Source organism: Odocoileus virginianus, chromosome 15, assembly GCF_023699985.2.
Source record: "Odocoileus virginianus isolate 20LAN1187 ecotype Illinois chromosome 15, Ovbor_1.2, whole genome shotgun sequence".
Taxonomy (NCBI): domain Eukaryota; kingdom Metazoa; phylum Chordata; class Mammalia; order Artiodactyla; family Cervidae; genus Odocoileus; species Odocoileus virginianus.
The window spans coordinates 65,276,230-65,300,084 of record NC_069688.1 but is presented as its reverse complement, the minus strand read 5'-3'; the positions used below and the strand labels follow the sequence as shown (position 1 = coordinate 65,300,084).

At 44.8% G+C, this 23,855-nt stretch overlaps 1 protein-coding gene across 5 annotated transcripts in view; it reads left to right on the top strand.

The window, feature by feature from the left end:
* Nucleotides 1-23,855, top strand: part of ENPP2 (ectonucleotide pyrophosphatase/phosphodiesterase 2) — a 131,612-nt gene that overhangs the window by 4,232 nt on the left and 103,525 nt on the right. The window lies entirely within an intron of this gene.

Sequence of the window (23,855 nt, the reverse complement as noted above, 5' to 3'; positions counted from 1 at the left end):
GTCCTTTGAGCCTGTCCTCTGGACCCGGGGGGACGTGCAATGCGTTTATGTGAATTCTTGTACGATTCTGATCAGTGGCAATGATCTTCAGGCGTTGAATAAGATGACAGAGATACAATGTATAATACAACACATAAAGAATGAAGAATGAACGTCAACCCTGATGACCAGGGCCAGGCACAGTCTTCCAGTATTTAACAAGTGAAGCTGTAGACTGTCAGGGTGTTTGAGATAACCCAAGTGAGGTGACCTTCTTTTGTTGTTTCAGCTGCGCAGCTTGTAGGGTCTTAGCTCCCTGACCGGGGATCGAACCTGTGCCCCCTGCATTAGAAGCTCAACGTTCCAGCCCTGGAACGGCCAGAGGAGTCTCAAGGTGGGCCTCTGAGAGAGCCCTTTGATAAACTGACATCAAAGTATCAAGCTGGCATGTTTTGACACCAGAAACAAGGCTCTGAAGGGACCAGCAGAGGAGATGTCTGAGGCCTGCTAGAGTGATGGAGGCTTTGGAGACTAGAGATGAAAAACTTCAGTTTGATTTTCTAAAGAAATATGTGCATTCAGAATTCTATAGAGAGTGACGGTGACATTCTAAAAGGGAGCTATTTAAACTGCAAATTGTACTTTGAACTGTTTGGAGACCCAGTACATTACTGTGAAATTCAAATATACATTACTTTTTAGAAAAAAATGTATCATATACACCATATGGTGCTTTTTGTAAACTTTCAGGAGGTTCGTCCAAGACTTCTCTTGGGCCCCCTGGCATGGTCATGAACCTCAGGTTCAGAATCTCTAATCAAAGATGTTATTCATTCAGCAGGCATTTGGGAGAGTAGGCGGTGATCACCAGGAGCCCACTTCAGTCCAAGAACACACATTTTCTCTTTTGGGAGGGTCCCAGTGGACTGGGTGCCGTTGAACTTGCAGTTGAATCACTGGGGGTCATGTCCCTGCTCGAGCACTTGTGAGCTGCTTGACTTTTTCTCTGAGCGACCATTTTATTATCTATTAAAAAAGGATAACTAAAACAAAGTTTATGAAAGGATTGACATCTGGAACATAATTATACTCAGTTTACCTAGTCAACTCAAAAACTGTGATTTTAGGAAGGGCCCAGATCTCATGACGTGCTCCCGTGTTAGAAGCATGCGTGTGGGCTGGATCAATGACCGTCAGAACACATTCACTAAAGCATAGCTGATCGGCAGATGGACCTCTTTAGAAGGTGTGCTCCTGGGGTCCATCTCCACTCCTGCTTTATTCAATATTATTAATATCCGTGAAGGCATAGCACACTACTCACGTTTGCTCAAGAGACAAGGCTTAATTAAGGATTAGGGATCCAGGAGTTAGCAATGCGTTGTAGTACACTTTGATATTTTATCTTTGGAAGGAGTGTGCAAAAATAGGTGAAAAATGTATTTTGTGTGCCCAAAGTCATTTGCACATTATTGTGTGTGTGACACAGAGAGGGAGTGCATTTGAGCACAGAAGAGGGAAAGTTAAAGTCAGAAGTGGTGGCTTCATATACTTACGGTGTAGGGACTTAAATGGACAGTGAAATCAATCATGAAGTTTTCTGCTAAAATAATGTTAGGTTTTATTAAAAGAGGTGTGGAATATAGAATGTGTAAGGCAATTGTCACTCTAATATGTGTTATGCAGACCACATTTAGAACAATTGTATCTAGTTCTGGGTGCTAAATATGAACTCATTAGCATTTTTTGAGCACATGTATGTATGTGGTGATGGTTTAGTTGCTAAGTTGTCTCCGACTGTTTGCAACCCCATGGACTGTAGCCTTCGAGGCTCCTCTGTTCATGGGATTTCCCAGGTAAGAATACCAGAGTGGGTTGCCATATATATACATTTTTTTGAGCACATATATTGGGTTGGCCAAAAAGTTCATTTGGATTTTTCTGTAAGATGTTACAGAAAAATTATATATATATATATGTGTGTGTGTGTATGTGTGTGTGTGTGTAGTATGTATATGTATGTGTATGTGTATAGAGTATGTTTATATATACATACATATATATATATACACATGTGTACACATGCATGTATACATATATTGGGTAGGCCAAAAAGTCCGTTCAAGTTTTCCCATCACATCTTATGGTAAAATCCATAAAATCCATCCATACTGTAAAAAAATATATATATATAATATATGTAAAAATAAATATATATATACACACACACATACATATATATGTGCACACTATGTTTCAACCACTGTGCTTAGATTCTGATGATCATGGTGCTGAAAACACAGACTTGTTCTCAGGGCGCTCACAGTATAGGCAAGGTGCTAGATGAACAAGCAGGGGACTTTAATTCAATGTTATACTTGCGGTGATAGGGGGAGCTTAGGTCGTGAGGAACCACTTAAGGGGTTTTTAATTCAGACTTAATGGAATCAGGGTAGACTTCTAGAGGCAGTGATGTTTATACCGAAACCCAGAAGCGAAGAATGGGTTATCAAGGCACAGGTGGTGGAGGGAGGGAAGAAGCTTCCACGTGTAGGTGAAGTGACTTCGGTGGGGCAAAAGTCCTGTGCAAGGAACCGAGGCAAGGTGCGTGCACCGGGGGCGGGGCGGCATGGGGAGGAGAGAGGCGAGAGCAGAGAGGTGGGTGGGACTAGAACTTCACGCTGCGAGGCTCTGGTTGACCTCAGAGCAGTAGGGAGCTATTGAAGGTTGTAAGCAGGGCAGTGTCACAGTCAGTTTTGTGGAAGATCAACATAGTTTGGAAAGATCGATCAGTTTTAGAAAGATCAATATAGACAATGGGTTAGAGGGATGGTCAATGAGAGAGAGAGAGAAAGAAGGGGTGGGAAATGGCTTAGGAGGAATCGCTGTGGTATAAGCAAGAAGAGATGGTGGCTCCAACCAAGATAGTAGCAGGCAGCTGACAAGAGAGGGGCATTTTCAAAGCTCATTAGGAGCTAGAAAGCAAGGAGCAACGCACATCGTGCTGCTGTAAGGACGGCTGCAGGACGGTTAACCCGCAGAGAAGTCCAGAGAGCCTCTTTAGCCGTCTCCACGTCTTCCTCTCTCCTGCGGGAGAAAGCTTAGACTGTGCCGACTCTCCGAGATGGCAGCAATGGGCCACGTGGGTGGGAGACACAGGGAGATGAATTTCAGCTCAGTACAAGGAAGAACTTTCTAACAGAGCTGATCCAAGGCCGTGTGTTCTTTGTCACAGAGGTATTTAAGCAAAGGCTTGATAGATATTCTAGGAACAGTTACGGAGGTAGGGATGGGATGGCCAAGCTGGAGGGCATTGACATTTCTTGTCAACTCCAAGATTCTAAGATTCCGGGTATGAAGTTCAGATATCTTACTTAGCTTGGCATTTAAGGCCCACTGTGACCCCGCCGTCAGTAGGGCAGCCATATGCCCTTGTTTCCCTGTGTCTTTCTAGTGAATGCCTGTCACCTTCTAGTAGCTATTAAGAGCACTCAGTGTTCCCTCTCAAAAGTCTTTGTCTGATAAATTTTTATGATCATCCATCTCTTGACTTGGTATTCCTGCCTTATCCCCTGGCATCCTGTTAGACACTCTAAGAACTACTCATGCTGGACTTTTGTTACTCCTAGAGGAGACTTAGCATTCTGTTGCATGTTGGTTCACTTAAGCCATTTCCTCTGTCAGGAATATCCCTCCTCTTTATATTCTAAGTACCTTACTGAGAATATACTTTTTCATAAAGGCCTAACTTAAATGGGCTTTCCAGGTGGTTCAGCAATTAAGTATTCACCTGCAAGCAGGAGGCCTGGGTTCGATCCCCGGGTCAGGAAGATCCCCTGGAGGAGAAAATGGCAACCCACTCCAGTGTTCTTGCCTGGAGAATCCCATGGACAGAGGAGCCTTATGGGCTATAGTCCACAGGGTCCCAAAAGAGTTGGACACAACTGAGCGACTAAACAACAAAAACAACCTAAATCAAATGCCGAGTCCTTCATCCAGCTTTCTGATAATTTTATAAGCTGCATTATAGTGCTAAGTGCTGCGTCATGCTAAGTCGCTTCAGTCGTGTCTGACTCTTTGTGACCCCATGGACCGTAGCCTGCCAGGCTCCTCTGTCCATGGGATTCTCCAGGCAGGAACACTGGAGTGGATTGCCGATAGTGCTGAGTGTCAAGGCATAATGATTTTTATATGTATTTGGTTTTTTACTTTTTAATGGACGTGTTGTAGCTTTACCATGTTGTGCCGGCTTCTGCCTTACAGTGCGTGATCAGCTGTGTGCATACATCCATCCCCTCCCCGGTAAACGTCCCTCCCGCCCCAGCCTGCGGCTCCGGGTCGCCGCAGGGCACCGACCTGAGCTCCCTGTGGGGCATGGCAGCTTCCCACCAGTGAGCCTGTTTCACACCTGGAAGCGGATCTTTATACATATTTGACCTCCCTCTGTTATCCCCTAGGAGTCTAGTGCAAAGACCTGTGAAAAACAGTCACCCAGTGGTGTGAATTATACAATGTTTAAGGCAGTAAACTTCAGAAGAAAATTCTCATTTATTAAAAAAGTCATATTTTCATTTTATGATTTATGTATTTTGTGGAAAAAATTTAACAAGGAGAGTAACAGGAGAAAAATTATCTACAATCTTGGGTACCTAGAGACCAGCATATTAACATGTAAGTGGATATCCCTTCTATATTCTTTTATGCACACGTAGTCTTAAAATTGGAATCACGAGTATCCTTCTATAGCCTGCTTTGCAGTAAAACATACCAAGTGTTTTACTCCATGTCATTGTATGTTCTTCAAAAACGTGGTCTTCCATGGGTGATGAGTTCTGTTCCATCCTGTGGCTGTCTTGTGCTTTGCTTAACTAACTCCTCGCGGTGGACGTCAGGTCGTTTCTATTCTTCAGTGTTGCCAGGAATGCTTTGATGACCATCTGAGACGTACATCTTGTTCCCACACGTCCATTCTGTGAGGGACATTTACATTTTGTAAAATTGCAAGACAGTTGATGACCAAATACTGATATTGAGTTGCTTAGAAAACATGAGTTTAAAAAGGGTCTAATTTAACTTAAAAACTTCATTTCTACTCTATGTTGTATAAATCTGTCGTATATGACACTCTATGTGTGTATGCCTATGTCTCCACTTCTCAGTCCTCTAACTTAATGAAGGAATCTGATTGTAAAATGTGTCAACAATCATAGGCTTGATGCGGAAGTGAGACATAACCAGTAAATACATTTCTTGAATGAAGAATTTAGAGTTTGAAATCTAGAAACTTTAACATCTCTCTATCAGTATGATGCATTTTTATTTCCAAGCTAAATATAAGAAAAATGATGACATGTATGTTACAGAATAAAGAGAGTTCTTTGAAAAGAGAAACATTGCCTAATATTCTGGTGTCTGGAAAAGATACGTGACCATGGTCTTAGATTTTTATTCTAAAGAGAATAATCAATCTCCTTTAGACACTCAACAAGCAGGTATATCTCCACTGTAGAGTGAAATGTTTTCATCTGAGAAGTAGGTCTTGGTTGGGAAACACTGTGAATCAGTTTGGTGACTTTTTAACAAAATAAATGAAAGATCTTGTCGTGGATTAAATGGTATCTGTCCCCTACCCCCTTGAAGTCCTGACCCCTAATACTTGTAAATGTGACCTTATTTGAAGGTAAGTTCTATATTAGTTGTTCAGTTCAGTTCAGTCACTCAGTCGTGTCTGACCCTTTGCGACCCCATGGACTGCAGCACGCCAGGCCTCCCTGTCCATCACCAACTCCCGGAGCTTGCTCAAACTCATGTCCATTGAGTCAGTGATACCATCCAACCATCTCATCCTCTGTCGTCCCCTTCTCCTCCTGCCTTCAATCTTTCCCAGCATCAGGGTCTTTTCAAATGAGTTAGTTCTTCGCATCAGGTGGCCAAAGTATTGGAGTTTCAGCTTCAGCATCAGTTCTTCCAATGAGTATTCCAGACTGATTTCCTTTAGGATGGACTGGTTGGATCTCCTTGCAGTCCAAGGGACTCTCAAGGGTCTTCTCCAACACCACAGTTCAAAAGCATCAATTCTTCGGTGCTCAGCTTTCTTTACAGTCCAACTCTCACATCCATACATGACTACTGGAAAAACCATAGCTTTGACTAGATGGGCCTTCGTTGGCAAAGTAATATCTCTGCTTTTTAATATTCTGTCTAGGTTGGTCATAGCTTTTCTTCCAAGGAGTAAGTGTCTTTTAATTTCATGCTGCAGTCACCATCTGCAATGATTTTGGAGCCCCCCAAAATAAAGTCTGTCACTGTTTCCATTGTTTCCCCATCTATTTGCCATGATGTGATGGGACCAGATGCCATGATCTTAGTTTTCTGAATGTTGAGCTTTAAGCCAACTTTTTCACTCTCCTCTTTCACTTTCATCAAGAGGCTCTTTAGTTCTTCTTCACTTTCTGCCATAAGGGTGGTGTCATCTGCATATCTGAGGTTATTGATATTTCTCCTGGCAATCTTGATTCCAGCTTGTGCTTCATCCAACCCAGCATTTTGCATAATGTACTCTGCATATAAGTTAAATAAGCAGGGTGACAATGTACAGCCTTGATGTACTCCTTTTCCTATTTGGAACCAGTCTGTTGTTCCATGTCCAGTTCTAACTGTTGCTTCCTGACCTTCATACAGATTTCTCAGGAGGCAGGTAAGGTGGTCTGGTATTCCCATCTCTTTAAGAATTTTCTGTGCATATGGATTTGCTCAAAAGTTCATTTGCGTTTTTCCATTACAGGTTATGGAAAAACTTGAATGAACTCCTTGGCCAACTATATATAAATAGTTGAGAGAGAGATTTATTATAAAAATTGACTCACCCGAGGATGGAGGCTGAGAAGATCATTCATATATTGTCTGCAAGCTGAAGGACCAGAAAGTGGTGGTGTAATTTACTGTTTGTCCAAAGAATTGCAGGGCTAATGGTGTAAGTCCCAGTCTGAATTCCAAGGTTTGAGAACCAGGAGCACTGATATTGAGGAAGGAGATGGATGCCCCAAATCAGCAAAAAGAGCAAATTCACTCCTCCTCCCTCTTTTTTTTCTGTTCAAGCCCCAGTGAATGAAGTGGTCCAGATCAATATTGTTGAGGATAATCTTTACTCAACCAATTCAAACGCTCACCTCTTCCAGGAACACCCTCACAGATACCTGGAGAAATGTTCTGCCAGCTACAGGGGTGTCCCTTAGCCCAATCACATCAATTAGTCATCATAAGGATCTTTACAGAGGTAATCAAAGTAAGGTCCAGTGGGCCGTCACCCACTGTGACCACCGTCCTTGTGAAAAGGGGAAATTTGACACAGAAATGGGGAGGAAGGTGATGGAAGAGACACAGAGAGGAGATGGCCATCCTTGGACCCGAGAGGAGGGGACGGGAACAGACCCTGGAGGGACCCAACCCTCTGACACCTTGGTTTTGGACATCTAAGCCTCCAGGCCTGAGACACAATCATTTCTGTTATTTAAGTCATCTGGTTTGTGGTACTTTGTTATGGCTTAACACAGATTTAAATTAACACAGATTTCAGGAGAGCGTAATTCCCCTGGTGTGGTTTCAGCAGATAACAGCAACACAACATTGTTCTGCTCTTCCGTCACCAGAGATGATGGTGTTGTCCCTAGGCATGACAGCAGATGGAGTGTCGCTGTGTCAGTCACAAGGTATTTTCTAACTGATCTCCTTTGACCCTGACCATAACAGATGAGCATTCTTTTCCTTTCTCTGGCCTTGCCACGTGGCCTGCAGGATCTTAGTTCCCCGACCAGGGACTGAACCTGGACCCCTGCCTTGGGAGCGGGGCGTCTTAACCACTGGACCGCCAGGGCAGTCCCGAGATGAGCGTTCCCCCACCTCTGGTTTAGTGATAGGAACAGAGGTTCAGAGAGGCCAAGTGAATTATTCGAAGCTGCACAGCTCAGAAGTGGTAGACCTGAAACTCAAATATTGGCCTTTGGATACTACATACCATATGATTTTAGTGAAAACATGATGCTTTTCACCTTTGTGGACATGCCAAATATCATCTTCCCTGTTTAAAATTTGAAAAGACTTTGAGTTGTGGCATGCTGAGCCAGATTATTTTTTTCTTTCTTTCTTCTCCTAAATCCCCTGAGAATGATTTAATAATCCCACTTGTTGGAAGACCTCTGATGGCTGAAGACACTACTCCACCCATGTCTTCATTATCAGATATTTATCAGGAATTTAGGCACCCATGTTTATATGCACAGAATATCTCTTCTCCACTCAGAAGCTTTGTTTACTGACAAAATGGACTTTCTTGGGACACAGTTTGATTACTGACAAATCCAACCGCAAAACTTTGGACATGTTGGATATAATTGAGTTTTTCCATCATTAATTCTGCTCAGATATTAATTCAACATCGTGATGTGAGGAGCGCCAAACAATTTCCAGGAAGCTGCTTGACTTTAGTCAGCAGGAACAAATGCAAGATTATTGCACTTTTTCCTTGGGTGACCTAAGCTTGTTCTTGGCACCAGTGAGTGCAGAGCACTGGTTGTCTTAGTGTTTCGGTGGCTTCTACCCAGGGGACTTATTAGTTTTGAACCTTGGGGATAATTCCTTAAGAATGCAATTCTTCTCCTCCCTGAAAGAACAAAATGTTGCTTGTGTTGGGCTATTCTTGTTATGGGATAAAACCAGCAGTTTCCAAATTATGGCATCATAAAGGTTTGTAGGTTGGACTGTCAGATTCAGGAAAAGACAAGCAAGCCAAAATAGACAACAGCAACCCTTCCTAACCCACTCCCAGGATGCCCCAGTTAAATTTCACTTGCAAATAAACAAGAACTACTTTTTTAGTATAAATATGTCCCCGATATTGAAAATACTAAAAAAAACCCAAAAACTGTCTCCGGCAACCTTACCTGTAAGATTATAAGATTACACTGTGGGTAGAGTCCTGATAATTTATCAGTATTTCAAAAGTCTATGAAAACTGTCCATTTACCTAAGGGAGACTTCAGAGTTTGCTGCAAATGTTAAATGTCCTTGATTTTGATTGGGATATTCTTTGATCCAGCTCCAAAGCATCAGTCATCTCATGCTGAAACCATAATTATATTACCATTTTTGATGACTTGTATTCCAGGGATCATGCGAAGTACATATATTATCTCATGTCATCCTCAAAATCAGAGGCTGGAGAACCATAGCCTGCAGGCAGATCTGATCACTGCTTATTTTGTAAATAAAATTTTGTTGAGACACAGTTACCTCCTTGTTTTCTGTGTAGTTTGGGGCTGCTTTGATGTTACAAGCTGAGTAGTTGAGGTAGATCATTGTGTGGCCCACAAGACCTAAGATATTCATTATTTGGCCCCTCACAGGAAAAGTTTGCCAACACTGGTTCAGAACCACCGTTTGAAGGAGTTAGCTGTGTTCTCACTTTCAGGATGAAAGCTTAGAGACCCACAGCGTTAGTAACTGGGTAAACTCTCACAGGGCTTCCCTGCTCAGTGGTACAGAATTCGCTTGCCGGTGCAGGGGACAAAGAAGGCGTGGATCAAAGCCCTGGGTGGGGAAGAGCCCCTGGAGGAGAGAATGGCTTCCCGCTCCAGTATTGCCTGGAGAAGCCCAGGGACAGCGGAGCTGGCCCATGGGGTCGCAAAGAGTCGGACACGACAGAGCAACTGAGTGTACCTGCGCGCGAGGTCTCCCCACTCTCAGAATTCAAACCAGGTTCCGTCGAATCCCACGCCTTCTGCTCTGACTATAGCTGGCCCTAAGGCTGATGGTCAGTCTTGTGCACCCTTAGATGGTTTAACGATGGGACCTGATTTCTGATGCCTTACTGAATACTGTTCATCTCAAAGGCAAGGCAGAGTGCTTGGGGCAGTGGTGAAGGAGCCGGGCTCTCGAGCCACATTGCTTAAGCCCGGGTCAACCTCCTAATTTCTCTGTGTCTTGATTTCCGTCCCTGTAGATTACAGAGGATGATAACACCTATATGCATAACTGTTATCGAGGTCAAGTGAGACGAAGTCTAAAAAACGGGAAGAGCATTTGACGTGTGGGTCACGGGGCGTTTATTATTTTTATTTCAAATTATTACTTAAAAATAGGGTGAAATAAAGAGTCTGGAGAAGTTGGGAGCATTTGCCATGGTTGGTTGACAGAGCAGCTCAGCCAGACGGCTCGGAGAGCGCGGTGGCCCCTGCTTGTCAGCTCCCAGTGAGGAGAGACAGCTGTCTGGCTTCTTCATGTCAGCATGTCTCATTTTATTTGCTTTACGGCACTTCACAGATAACGTCTTTTTTTTTTTTTTTGTAAGCTGAAAGTTTGTAGCAGCTCTGTGTGGAACTAGTCAATGGGCACCATTTTTCCAACATCATTTGCTCAGTTTGTGTCCCTGTGTCTCATTTTGGTAATTCATGCGGTCTTGCTTGCTTTTTCGTTATTACTATATTTGTTATGTGATCTATGATCAGGGATCTTTGACGTTACTGTTGCAAAAAGATTATGACTTGCGGATCGCTCAGGTGGCAGCATTAGCAATCGTGTGTTTTTTAAGGTAATTGTTTATGAGTGCGCTGGGTCGCTGCTGCTGGGGGCCTTTCCCTGGTTGCGTGGAGTGGGGACGCCTCTTCACTGCGGTGCGCAGGCTCAGTACTGCGCTCTCGGGCCCTAGAGCCTGGGCTTCAGGAGCTGTGCCCTCGGGCTTAGTTGCTCTGGGATGTTTGGGCTCTCCCCAGACCAGGGATCAAACCCGTGTCCCCTGCATTGACAGGAGGATTCTCAACCACTAGACCACCAGGGAAGTCCAGTCATAGTGTATTTTTAAACTAAGATATGCACACTGATCTTTTTTCTTTTATTGTTTTACTTATTTGCCTGTACCACACAGCAGGCAGGATCTTAGTTTCCCAAGCAGGCCCCCGCAGTGAAAGCGCTGAGTCCTAACACCTGGATCGCCAGGTAATTCCCTGTAGACTGATTCTCAGATATAATACTACTGCAGACTTGATAGGCTGCGGGAGAGTGTCAGCACCGTTTTTATTCGCGCCAGGAAACTAAGCAGTTTGTATGCCTTGCTTTATTGAGATATTTGCTTTGTTGCAGAGGTCTGGAACCAAACCCACAGTATCTCTGAGGTCTGTTGGTAAGAGCTGTCTTTGTTCCAAGCACGCCTTGTAGCGCTTGGTTGGCTGTGTTTGCCTTGGGAAGGCGTGCTGTGAGATGTTACAGCATGTTCATCCAGTGCTCATTGGACCTTAAACCCCTTATTACTATTACCCTGGATATTTATAGCCCTAATATCCACTGCCAGTGGCTCCAAATTGACTAAAAATAGAGCCAGGCTGCCAGAGAATGACCTTCCTATATAACACAAGACAGGCAATTGTCCTCAGAAACATCTCAACCTGTGATTTAATCTCAGGAAAAAGCTGGAAAAAAATCAGTTTTTACCAGTATTCCTCACCCTCCAAAGTATATTTTGTGTATGGAGTCACTATGAATAAAATCTTTATGCAGAGCATGCTAAATATATTAGAATAGATTTGATCTTTTGAGGAGATTAGGAGATAAAGTCGTTCCCTGAGAGTAGTGGGAATGGAAAGGCTTGAAAAGACTGGAAAAATATGCAACATTATATACAAATTATTGAAGGGTTAAGTCAATATGTAGAAACTAAAGACATGGCCAAAATTCTCCAAGCCAGGCTTCAACAGTACATGAACCAAGAACTCCCAGATGTTCAAGCTGGATTTAGAAAAGGCAGAGGAACCAGAGATCAAATTGCCAACATCTGTTGGATCATAGAGAAAGCAAGAGAGTTCCAGAAAAACATCTACTGCTTCATTGACTACGGTAAAGCCTTTGACTGTGTGGATGACAACAAACTGGAAAATTCTTAAAGAGATGGGAATACCAGACCACCTTACGTGCCTCTTGAGAAATCTGTATGCAGGTCAAGAAGCAACAGAATTGGACATGGAACAACAGACTGGTTCCAAATCGGGAAAGGAGTATGTCAAGGCTGTATATTGTCACCCTGCTTATTTAACTTATATGCAGAGTACATCATGAGAAATGCCAGGCTGAACGAAGCACAAGCTGGAGTCAAGATTGCTGGGAGAAATATAAACAACCTCAGATATGCAGATGACACCACCCTTATGGCAGAAAGTGAAGAACTAAAGAGCCTCTTGATGAAAGTGAAAGAGGAGAGTGAAAGAGCTGGCTTACAATTCAACATTAAAAAAACTAAGATCATGGCATTCAGTCCCATCACTTCATGGTGAATAGATGGGGAAACAATGGAAACAGTGAGAGACTTTATTTTCTTGGGCTCCAAAATCACTGCAGATGGTGACTGCAGCATGAAATTAAAAGATGCTTGCTCCTTGGAAGAAAAACGTTGACACACCTAGACAGCATATTAAAAAGTAGAGTCATTACTTTGCTGACAAAGGTTCGTCTAGTTAAAGCTATGGTTTTTGCAGTAGTCATGTGTGGTTGTGAGAATCAGACCATAAAGAAGACTGAGTACCGAAGAATTGATGCTTTCAAATTGTGGTGTTGGAGAAGACTCTTGAGAGTCCCTTGGACTGCAAGGAGATCCAACCAGTCCATCCTAAAGGAGAGCAGTCCTGGGTGTTCATTGGAGGGACTGATGCTGAAGCTGAAGCTCCAACACTTGGGCCACTTGATATGAAGAACCGACTCATTGGAAAAGACCCTGATGCTGGGACAGAATGAAGGTAGAAGGAGAAGGGGACGACAGAGGATGAAATGGTTGGATGGCATCACTGTCTCAATGGGCATACATTTGAGGAAGCTCCAGGAGATGGTGAAGGACAGGGAAGCTGGCGTGCTGCAGTTCGTGGGGTCACAAGGAGTCGGACATGACTGAGCGACTGAAAAACAACAAAGACATGGCCAGGACTGCTGGAGACTTTGCTTTGCAAAAATGAAGTGGCATGATGCTTTGCAAAAATGAAGTGGCATGAGCATGCATGGCCATTATCAACAGGGTTTTGTAATTTCCTGGTGTGTCTTATGGGCTTCCCTGGTGGCTCAGTGCTAAAGAATCCGCCTGCCAATTCAGGAGACACAAATTTGATCCTTGATCTGGGAAGACCCCCTGGAGAAGGAAATGGCAACCCTTTCCAGGATTCTTGCCTGGAGAATCCCATGGATGGTGGAGCCTGGCAGACTACAGTCCACAGGGGAGCAAAAGAGTTGGACATGACTTAGCTCCTAAACAACAGAGTGTCTTGGGTTCATGGAACAGAAACCAGAAAGTAGCATTATTTTTCTAGGGCTGGAGTTTAGCCATCCTCTAGGATCTAGAAAATTCTTGAGAACTCTGGCCGTAGAGGCAGAGGGAGAAGTCCCTGGCAACCTTGCTGCCCTTTTACGGCGAGTGAAGCTGCCAGACAGCCACCTGACCCTCTTCCCCTCTGTCTCAGTTCCCCACGGTCTGGGTGTGCTTCCCTTCCCCTCTCTTCAGTGTCTTCTTCCTTTGTTAATCTGCTGAGCCAGCAGTGACTGTGTGCCAGGCTCCGGGGATGGGACTAGAGGCATGGACTTGGTTCCTGACCTTGTAGCATTCACAGTCCAGTGGGAGAGGCGCACATGCCCGGAATTACATACTGAGTCTCAGCTCTCAGGCCAGCATGTGAGACACGAGTTGTTGCAGCAAGGAATAACAATTTTATTGGGAACGCCAGCTAGCCAACAAGATGGGCTTGTGCCCTAAAGAAACATCTTGCCTGAATTGTTCATAGAATTTGGACTCCTTCTATACTGGAAGGGGAGGGAGTGAAGTCAAACACAACCTGGATTTCCATCAGCCTCTGGAGGGGTGTGTTCATTTCTTCCTCCCTGCAGTCAGGCACAGGTTGGCTTGGTCCGGATGCTCCTGTGAGGCAAACAGAGGTATTTTAGCTTAATGCTCATTATGTGGGAAGCAGGGTTTCCAGAGGTGGGCCATTATGTATAATTTAAGCCTATAGGCCACATCCCTGTAGTAATTAACTTGTGTGTGTGTGCGCATGGGTGTTCAGTCATGTCTGATTCTTTGTGACCCCATGGACTGTAGTCTGCCAGGCTCCTCTTTTCACAGATTAACTTAGAAGAACAAGGTTCTTCCTGAGAATTAATAGGGAGATGAGACTAAAACTAAGCTCCAAAAAGCAGCTAGACATATTGGGGAGAGAAAGATTCTTTCCTGGAATAGACATGTAAATAATGATGATAATAAAGTTTCCTCCCTGTTACAGTTAGGGTAGACTGTTACAGTGGCAAAGTGTAAAGATCTGTGGAGGGGGTCAGGAAGGCCTCTGTCTGAGCCGAGAACTGAAGGCTCAGTGAAAGCAGAAGTCTGATGAGTTAGCATGCAAACTCAACCAGCAAGGCAGTGGCAGCCCTGAAGTTTGAACCTAGGTTTGCCTGACTTTGAGAACCCTTTTCATTAAATCTTAACCAAAAAGGAATTATACTTGCTCTCAAAATGTTTACATTTAGCTCTGTTGTCCTCCCGTGAAGCAACTTGGACAAGAATAAGGAGAGAAATCATTTATTCGTTCTTTACCCATTCTGATGATTCACCACGGATCAGCCGTGATGTGCCTGCAAGTGCAAAGTGCAGCTGTGGCCAGCGCCCCCAGGACTGCTGAGAAAGGCTTTGTTGGCCTGGAGCTGGGCTGATGCAACCAGAACCCACAGGCTCTTCAGATGCGTCTCAATGCCCTCTTTGCTCCAAAGGGTTCCTGCCCTCCTTAGAATGCGAGGCATGTGCGTCCCTCTTGTTTATTCCTTTCATTCCTGGGCAAACACAAGTCTAATAAAGAGGCAGACAAGTGTGTCCAGGTCAGAAGGCCACTCGGGAAGGTGGGTATTTTGGGGAGGTTAGGCTGATGCTAGCAGGTGGCCATTGCACTGTGAACTCTGAATGTCATTCAGGTCCGTGAGGCTCCAGGGTAATATTGCCTGCAGTGGCAATTACTCAGTGCAGCCCCCTGCCTGGGGGAGGCTGAGCAAGTTTGAATGTTAGAATTGGCAGCCATCTTTCTTGGGTATTTAGAGTTCTGCCTGTCTGGAAAATGCAGCTGGTTTAGATGGAAACGTTTAACAGTTTCTGTGCCAGCTGTTGTGGAACTTTCAGGAGATGCTGGTGGGGGGACCCCTGTCTTCAAGGAGCTTTCAGTTTTGCAGGAAGAATTTCTGACATGGCAAACAGCCGAGGAGGCGGAAGGTCAGGGGGTTTAAACCACTCAGCCTGGCTCTTCCCCTCCATTGCCATATAGGCTTGTGCAAGTTCTTTCATCTTTCTGAGTCTTGCTTTCTTCCTCATAGAAATAGGGTGCTGTAACTATTTCACTCAATATGCCAGCAAGTTTGGATAACTCAGCAGTGGCTACAGGGTTGGAAGAGATCAATCTCATTCGAATCCCAAAGAAGGGCAATGCCAAAGAATGTTCAAACTACTGTACAATTTCTCTCATTTCACATGCTAGCAAGGTTATGCTCAAAATCCTTCAAGCGAGGCTTCAGCAATATGTGAACCAAGAACTTCCAAATGTATAAGCTGAGTTGAGAAAAGGCAGAGGAACCAGAGATCAAATTGCAAACATTTGTCAGATCATAGAGAAAGCAAGGGAATTCCAGAAAAACATCTACTTCTGCTTCATTGACTACACTAAAGCCTTTGACTGTGTGAATCACAGCAAACTGGAAAATTCTTAAAGAGATGGGAATATCAGACAACCTTACCTGCCTCCTGAGAAATCTGTATGCAGGTCAAGAAGCAACAGTTAGAACTGGACATGGAATAATGGACTGGTTCCAAATCAGAGTACATCAGGCTGTATATTGTCACCCTGCTTATTTAACTTATATGCAGAATACATCATGAGAAACGCTGGGCTGGATGAAGCACAAGCTGGAGTCAAGATTGCTGGGAGAAATATAAACAACCTCAGATATGCAGATGATACCACTCTAATAGCAGAAAGCAAGAGGAACTAGAGAGCCTCTTGATGAGGGTGAAAAAGGAGAGTGAAAAAATTGGCTTAAACTCAACATTCAAAAAAGTAAGATCATGGCATCTGGGCCCATCACTTCACGGCAAATAGATGGGGAAATAATAGAAACAGTGACAGATTTTATTTTCATGGGCTCTAAAATCACTGTGAACGGTGACTGCAACCATGAAATTAAAAGACACTTGCTCCTTGGAAGGAAAGCTATGAGAAACCTAGACAGCGTATTAAAAGCAGAGACATCTCTTTGCTGACAAAGGTCCATATAGTCAAAGCTGTGTTTTTTCCAGTAGTCATGTATGGATGTGAGAGTTGGATCTTAAAGCTGAGCACCAAAGAATTGATGCTTTTGAACTGTGGTGTTGAAGAAGACTGTTGAGAGTCCCTTGAACAGTAAGGAGATCTAACCAGTCCATCCAAAGAATATCAGTCCTGAATATTCATTGAAAGGACTGATGCTGAAGCTGAAGCTCCAAGATTTTGGCCACCTGTTATGAAAAGCCAATTCATTGGAAAAGACCCTGGTGCTGGAAAAGATTGAAGGCAAGAGAAGAAAGGGGCAACAGAGGATGAGCTGGTTAGATAGCGTCACTGACTCAATGGACATGAGTTTGAGCAAACTCTGGGAGATGGTGAAGGACAGGGAGGTTTGTGTGCTGCAGTCCATGGGGTCGCAAAGAGTCGAATATGACTGGGCAGCTCACATGGGCTCCCCGCGCACGGGAGCTGTTACTGTGCAGTGTCACTACTAGGGATAGACTAGCTCACCAGGCCAGGAGGCACTGTAGAAGTACTGCTCTTGCCTCCGACACCGGGTGCTGTTTGCTCTTAGCACTGGCATCTCATGGACAGTGTTGTAGCTGGGTGAAACAACGGGGCCATTGTCCATAGTCAGGTCACATGAGGTCAGCTGTAAGAACAGGAGTTTCAGAATTTTTATCAATTCTCAGGAAGAAGGGGAAACAGCTGCAGGAAGGGAGGAAAGCCTGGGAAAAGGAGAAAACAGAGTCTTTTGCAAAATATTTTGTCACAAGAGGCCACAGGCTGTGTCTCTGACTGAGGTTTACCCAGCTCCAAACCTAGAAGGCATACAGAAGCAGCTGCTTTGATCAGATAACACACAAAAAGTACATTAGTATAATGGTCCCAACCTGTTATTTGGTGCCAAAGTGAGGAACTGCTTTACAAAATCTGTTCTGTATCTGAACTGTTAAAGACCCTATGGGATAAAACCCTCAACTGTCCTTCAAGGGTGAGATTAGAGGAATTTCTTTTAAAAGTAATAAAATATAGTATCGTGGACTATAGCAATAACTATTTATTAATAGAAGCTGGACTCTGGTTAGGCAGACCTAAGTTTGAATAAACTTGTGTGAACTTGGGCAAATTACTCAAATTTCTATGGGCTTCTGTCAAGAAGAGAAACCACTATGTACTTTGCAAGGCCGAGAATTCACGGAGCTCACTCCTGAACAATGTCCGGCATATCCTGGGGCTCAGTAGATGGTAGCTGTTGTTCTCAACAGTGAACGCTAGGCGGATTCTTTTGCTTAATCCCTGCAGTAACCCCATGAGGAAGATATTGGGATTCTCCCATTTTTACAAGGTCTAGAGAGGTTTTCTAACTCAGGCGAGGCCACACAGCTAGCAAGCAGTCACCACTCCAAACAACCCTGAGAGCCCGGGATTTTAGCAATGAACAAGTTGTGTAACATCTCTCGTAAGAGCAACAGAAGCTTAGCGGGTCAGCAGAAGGCCCAGAACTCCTGAGTTCTCTTGCGTAACACTCCAGTGGCAGGCCGAGGCTGTTGCACGCCGCTTCGCAGTGGCTCTGTTTACAGAGGGCTGTGAGAGGCCTCCCAGTCTTCTGCTGGGCCTCGTATAAGACCTCCAGGCTTACACCGGGAGAGGCAATGTCAGGTCAGCCTGCCTTCGGCTCGCTTCTAGCTCCGTCCGGAAATAGATTCCTTCATCTCTTGCTTCAGTCCATCAAGTGATTTTGTGAGAGGGATTCTCCTCTTCTTAGCCTAGCCCTGACCGTGTTCCCTTTAATTGTGTGCCTACATGTGTGCTCAGTCCTGTCTGACTCTGGGACCCCGTGGACTGTAGCCCTCCAGGCCCCTCTGTCCTTGGGATTTTCCAGGCAAGAACACTGGAGTGGGTTGCCATTTCCTTCTCCAGGGAGTCTTCCCCATCCAGGGATTGAACCTGGGTCTCCTGCATTGGCAGGCAGATTCTTTACCACTGAGCCGGCTGGGAAGCCCTTTAATTGATACAAATTAAATCGCACAGCCATAGGTATTATATATCTATCTACACCTATCTATGTCTATATGTATATTTCTTTCAGGAGATGAAATAGTAAGAACAAAGTGTATTTAGGATCCTTACCGTTCCTTTGGATTTATTCAGAAAAAATGAAACCAAATTTAGTTATTAATTGAGTAGCTTCTTTGCTGGTCATTAGATGCAGAGAGAACTCAGCTCCCTAAGAGAGTTTTAAGAAGAGAGAAAAACAATAGGTGCCCGGAGTTGGAAAGGACCATACATGTTGTATAGTCAATATTCCTTTAAATTTAGATACTTTAAAAGACCAACCTTTTCTTGAATAGTCACCATGAGTTCACTTTTGTAAGAGAACTCTGGCAGCATGGACGGCTGGAGAGTTTGTTTTGTTATGAGATAAAACATGCTTCTCTGTACCTTCCAGTTTTGCTCAGGGAAATGCCCTTCAGGTATCTGCGGACAGCCACACCCGCCTTCTCCCCTTGTCCATGGAAAGCACCAGGATGCTCGGTCACAGGCTCCTCAACCACGGGCCAGAAGGGGAGCCCGTTAAATAGCCCTCGTCCAACCATTAGGCGGAGTGAGCCTTTTGAAAGAGACACGGAATCCCGGCACTGCCTGACTGAGATCGCTGCAGCGGCTTCCCATCCCACCCGCGGGAAGCCCCGCGGCCCCTCTGCCCGCGTGTTCCCCCCGACCCGGAGCTCCAGCCGCTCTCTGCGGTCGTCTGCAGGTGCCCCCTCGTCCCCCAGCCACCCGGGCCGCACGGGCCTTTCTGAGCACGCTGACCGCCCCGCCCCAGGGCCTTCCCACCTGCTGTTTCTCCCAGAGACGCCTGGTTCTGCCCCTCCAGACTTTTGTCGGGAGTCCTCTCTCCGGGGAGACTTTTGCTCCCGTCCCGCTCTCTTCTGCGCTGTCTCCTTTACCAGGAATCCGATACCCGACATTGTGTTCTGTTTCTCTCCCTCTAGCATGAGAGACCCAGGAGGCGGAGCGTTTGTCTTTTGTTCTCCCCCACTTTTGTGTTTGTTTGTTCGTGTGGCCACACCAGGTCTTAGCTGTGGCGTGCGGGCTGCTTTATTGTCACTGTTGAGTTTATTTATTTGTTTGGGCTGCGTTGCGTGTCCGCTGCTGCAGTCTTTTCTCCGGTTGCGGCACGCGGGCTTCTCCTGCGCTGGCTTCTCTTGTCCGGGGCCCGGCTCTGGAGCGGGGCGCGGGCTCAGTGCTTGTGGCCACGGGCTTAGTTGCTCCGCGGACGTGGGGTCTTCCCGGATCAGGGGTCGAATCCACGTCTGCTGCACTGGCAGGCGGAGCCACCAAGGAAGCCCCAGGATTTGTTCTGTTCCCTTTGCATTTCCAGTGCCAGGTGCATACTAAGTGCTCCATGAAAGTCTGTGAAATAAATAAACGGATGAGCGAATGACCACATGCACTGGTGGCAGGGCCGCCCCATCACCTGGGGCGCGCGTCTCCCCGCGCTGTCTGTTTGCAGTGAGTTAGATGAGACGTCCGGAGGGAAAACAGTCCCGATGGCGTCCAAGCAGCGCTGCGCAGCTGACCTTTTCTCCTCTGGATCTGAGCTAGTTGCCTGTCAGAGGAGCCTAAGGAAAAATGGGCTTCCCTGGTGGCTCAGCTGGGAAAGAACCCGCCTGCACTGCGGGAGGCCTGGGTTCCATCCCTGCGTTGGGAAGATCCCCTGGAGAAGGGAAAGGCTGCCCACTCCAGGACTCTGGCCTGGAGAAGTCCATGTGTATTCCGTGGGGTCGCAAGAGTCCTACACGGCTGAGGGGCTCTCACTTTCACTTTCAAGGTAAAATGAGGTTATTCAGAGTTGTGGTCAATCTGGGGCTCCTATGGAACTTGCAGATAACAAGAACTCCTGGCTTTGGGGGTTGTTTTTAAGACCCAATTTTTTTTTTTTAATACTCAATTTTCTTTATTTATTAGAACATTTTGTCTGTGTAGCATTCAGGATCTTAGTTCACGAGCCAGGGATCAAACCCACACCCCCTCCATTGGAAGTCTTAACCACTGGGCCACCAGAGAAGTCCCCCAGTTTTCTTTTAACAAGAATCGTTTTCAATTCTGGTCTCTCCTAGTATGAAGTTATATAGCCGAATTTTTTATTCTATTGTATTCAATATTGTATTTAGTATATGAGAGTGTTATCCCAGACAGATCTAGCTATTTTTTTTTAATCTTTTGACTTCAACCTGTCGAGATATTTTTGAATTTTGTTCAGTCCAGGTCCATAGTGTGTGGTAGCTAGCTGTCACTGAATTATTGCATTCAAGAATATATGTCATATCCCGTGATTTAGGAATCAAGAAGCTATCATCTCGATCACCCCCGTAGAGGGCCTAGGAATCTGGAGAATGGACAGTGAAATAATGTTTATGAAAACCTTCCATTCCACAATCTTGTTTGCCCAGAGTAACAGCTAAGGTGGGTTGGAAGAGAGATCCTGTCTTAATTCTGCTGTCCAAATCTCATGTGCATAAAAACTATCTCAGTAGCATAACTGGCAGAGATCTATGAACTGTGTCTATAATTCATCCCACAAAAAGTCTGCAAGACAGGAGGACTCCCTGGAAGTGGTGGGGAGTAGAGATCGACGGAGCCAGTTCTCAGTATCTCCCACACATAACCTTTGCATACCTCTACAAGTAGAACTCACAGGAGTGTGTTTAGCAACAGCAGACTTCCATTTCTTCCAATTAAAACATGCTTTTTTGTTTCAGTATCCTTGATACTAGTGCTTGGCACATTGCCTGGAGGTTCAGTGGTGAAGAATCTGCCTACCAGTGCAGAAGACCCGGGTTCAGTTCCCTAGAGAAGGAAATATCAGCCCACTCCAGTGTTCTTGCCTGGAGAATCCCATGGACAGAGGAGCCTAGTGGGCTACAGCCCACGGGGTCACAAAGAGTCGGACACGACTGAGCGAGTAAACAAGAATAACAAAAGTTTTGCTAAGCATTATCTCATATTATAGTGAGTGCTTGCTAAATCTGTGTTGAATCAACGGGATGAATTTGTATAACTCTTCCATTCGAACGGTTGGCACCGTTGTCTGACAGTGACCTCCACTCTCTCTGGTGTCTTAGGAACTTTGAAATGACACGCTATGATGCCCACGGCTCTGATCACCTCCTCATTGCCAACTGATTCTTTTCTTGGGTCAGAGCAAGGTCAGTCTAGAATAGACGTTAATCTGTGGCTTTTGATATGTTCTGAAATAGGAAACATTTTCAAGATTTATCAAATGTTTATCAGATCCTCTGCTTTTAATAGACTTATGTTTCTTCTAGAAAATAGTTGAAATTCCCATTCCTTTAAAATCTTGCCAGTTTTGTAATCCTCATTGGGAAATCATGGAGAAAAGAGGACTCCTCTGCTTAAAATGCCTTTGAACTCAGGCAGGTTGCCCAATTTAAGTTTATTTTCTCATATATTGACAATGGTAATACTCTGAAGGGCTTTATGAAGGTTACATAAGGCAATATGTGTAAATGTCTTTACTTATGTGGCCTGGCAGAGGGCAGGCACTTACTAAATACTAGTACCATTTGTGGAATGTCTTCTCCATGCCAGATATGATGCCACTCTTGCAGCCTTGCTTTTCCGTTTCCTTCTCCCAGTCCCGAACTGCCCTAATCTCCCAACCAAGCTGTCCATACTTTAGCTCTTGTGACCTTGACTAGGAGAAACCTTTCCGTTTTGTTGATTGCAAAGTGGGGAGAGTGAGTGAACCTTAATTCTTCTGACTTATAATTCTTCACTCTTCTAACATTTTCTTTAAAAGAGAAATGCTCTTCAAATGCACGACATTGTTCTTTTTTCTTTTTTAAATGAAGTACAGTCAAGTACAGTCAACATATCCCATTATAGTCTTTTCAGGTGTGTAATATAATGATTCAGTATTTGTATATATTGAGCAATAATCACCACAGTGGCCCTAGTTGAGATCTATCACCACACAGAGTCAGAAATCTTTCTTCTCATAAAGAAAGCTTTTAAGATCTGCCATCTTGGCAGCTTTCAAATATGCAGTGCAGTATTATTAAGTCCAGTCACCGTGCTGTCCGTGACATCCCGGCGACTTATTGTGTAACTGGAAGCTTGTACTTTTTGATCCCCTTCACTGGCTTTGCCTGCCCAGCTCCTGGAAACCATCAGTCTGGTCTCTGTCTCTGCGCTCTCTCTCTCTGCTCTCGAGATGGCTCCTATCAGTGAGACCCTATGGTATTAGTCTTTCTTAGTCTGCCTTGATGTCACTTAGCATCATGCCCTCAAGGTCCATCCGTGCTGTTCCAAGTCGTTGGGTCCCCCCACAGCCCCGCAGACTCTGGTTACACTTTGTTGCCATTGAGACTCATCCACCCTGAGATCTGTAGGCGAAGTGACGGCTGCAGGACCCTAGGTTTTCTCCTTAAGCCACTTTATTTGAAAGTCAAATGAAGCAGAAGCTGACAAAGCAGAATGGCAGAGAACCTGAAGTGCTCTGAAAGAGTCCTCCTATTTTTAGAAAAGTGGAGGGCTTCATCACATCGAGGCTGGTTAAAATAGGTCCACACCGCAACGCAAACGCTTCGGTTTTCCTGTTAATCATCAGGTTTGGAGGGTAACTGAGGTGACTCTGAAGACGCTTTGGAAGGCATTGACCTGAGCTGTGATCAGGATTAATGTTGCTTTCCTGCAGGCCCAGATGCTTTGAAATTTGCTTCACTGCGGAAATAATCTCACTAGCATGCTTGCTGTCTCTTTTTAAACAGCATTTTTGGAGATATAAACCAGAAAATCCATCCTTTGAAGCTGAAGGTTTCAGTGGTTTCTAATACATTCACAGAGATGTGCAAACACTACCAGGATCTAACTTCAGAGCCTCTCTGTCACCCCAGAAGAAAACCTCATCTCCAGAAGCAGTCACTTCCACACCACCTGCCCACCATGGGTTTACCTTCTTTCTCTGTGGCTCTGACCACTCTGGGTAGTTCACGTAAGTGGATTCGTACAGAGTGGGGTCTTTATATCTGACCTTTCCACTTAGCATGATGTTTGCAAGGTTCATCCCTGTTTTAGCGTGTATTAGGACTTCATTCCATTTCATAGTTGAAATTAAATGCAACATTTAATTGCATGGATATACTAAGTTTTGTTTATTCACTCATCAGTTGAGAATTCTGCTGTGGACATTTGTGTACAGGATTATGTGTGGACACACGTTTTCATTTCTCCTGGGTATATCCCTAGGAGTGGAATTGCTGGGTCACATGGTAACACTACGTTTAACGCTTTAAGGACCTGCTGGATAGTTTTCCAAAGAGGCTGCACCCATTTTGTAATCCTTTCAATAATAGATGAGGGTTCCAATCTTTCCACATCCTTCCTAATGCTGCTTATTTTTTGTCTTTTTAATTTTAGCCATCTCGTGTGCTGTGCCCTGCTTAGTCACTCCATCATGTCCCAACTCTTTACGACCCCATGGACTGGGTCTGTAGCCCACCAGGCTTCTCTGTCCATGGGGATTCT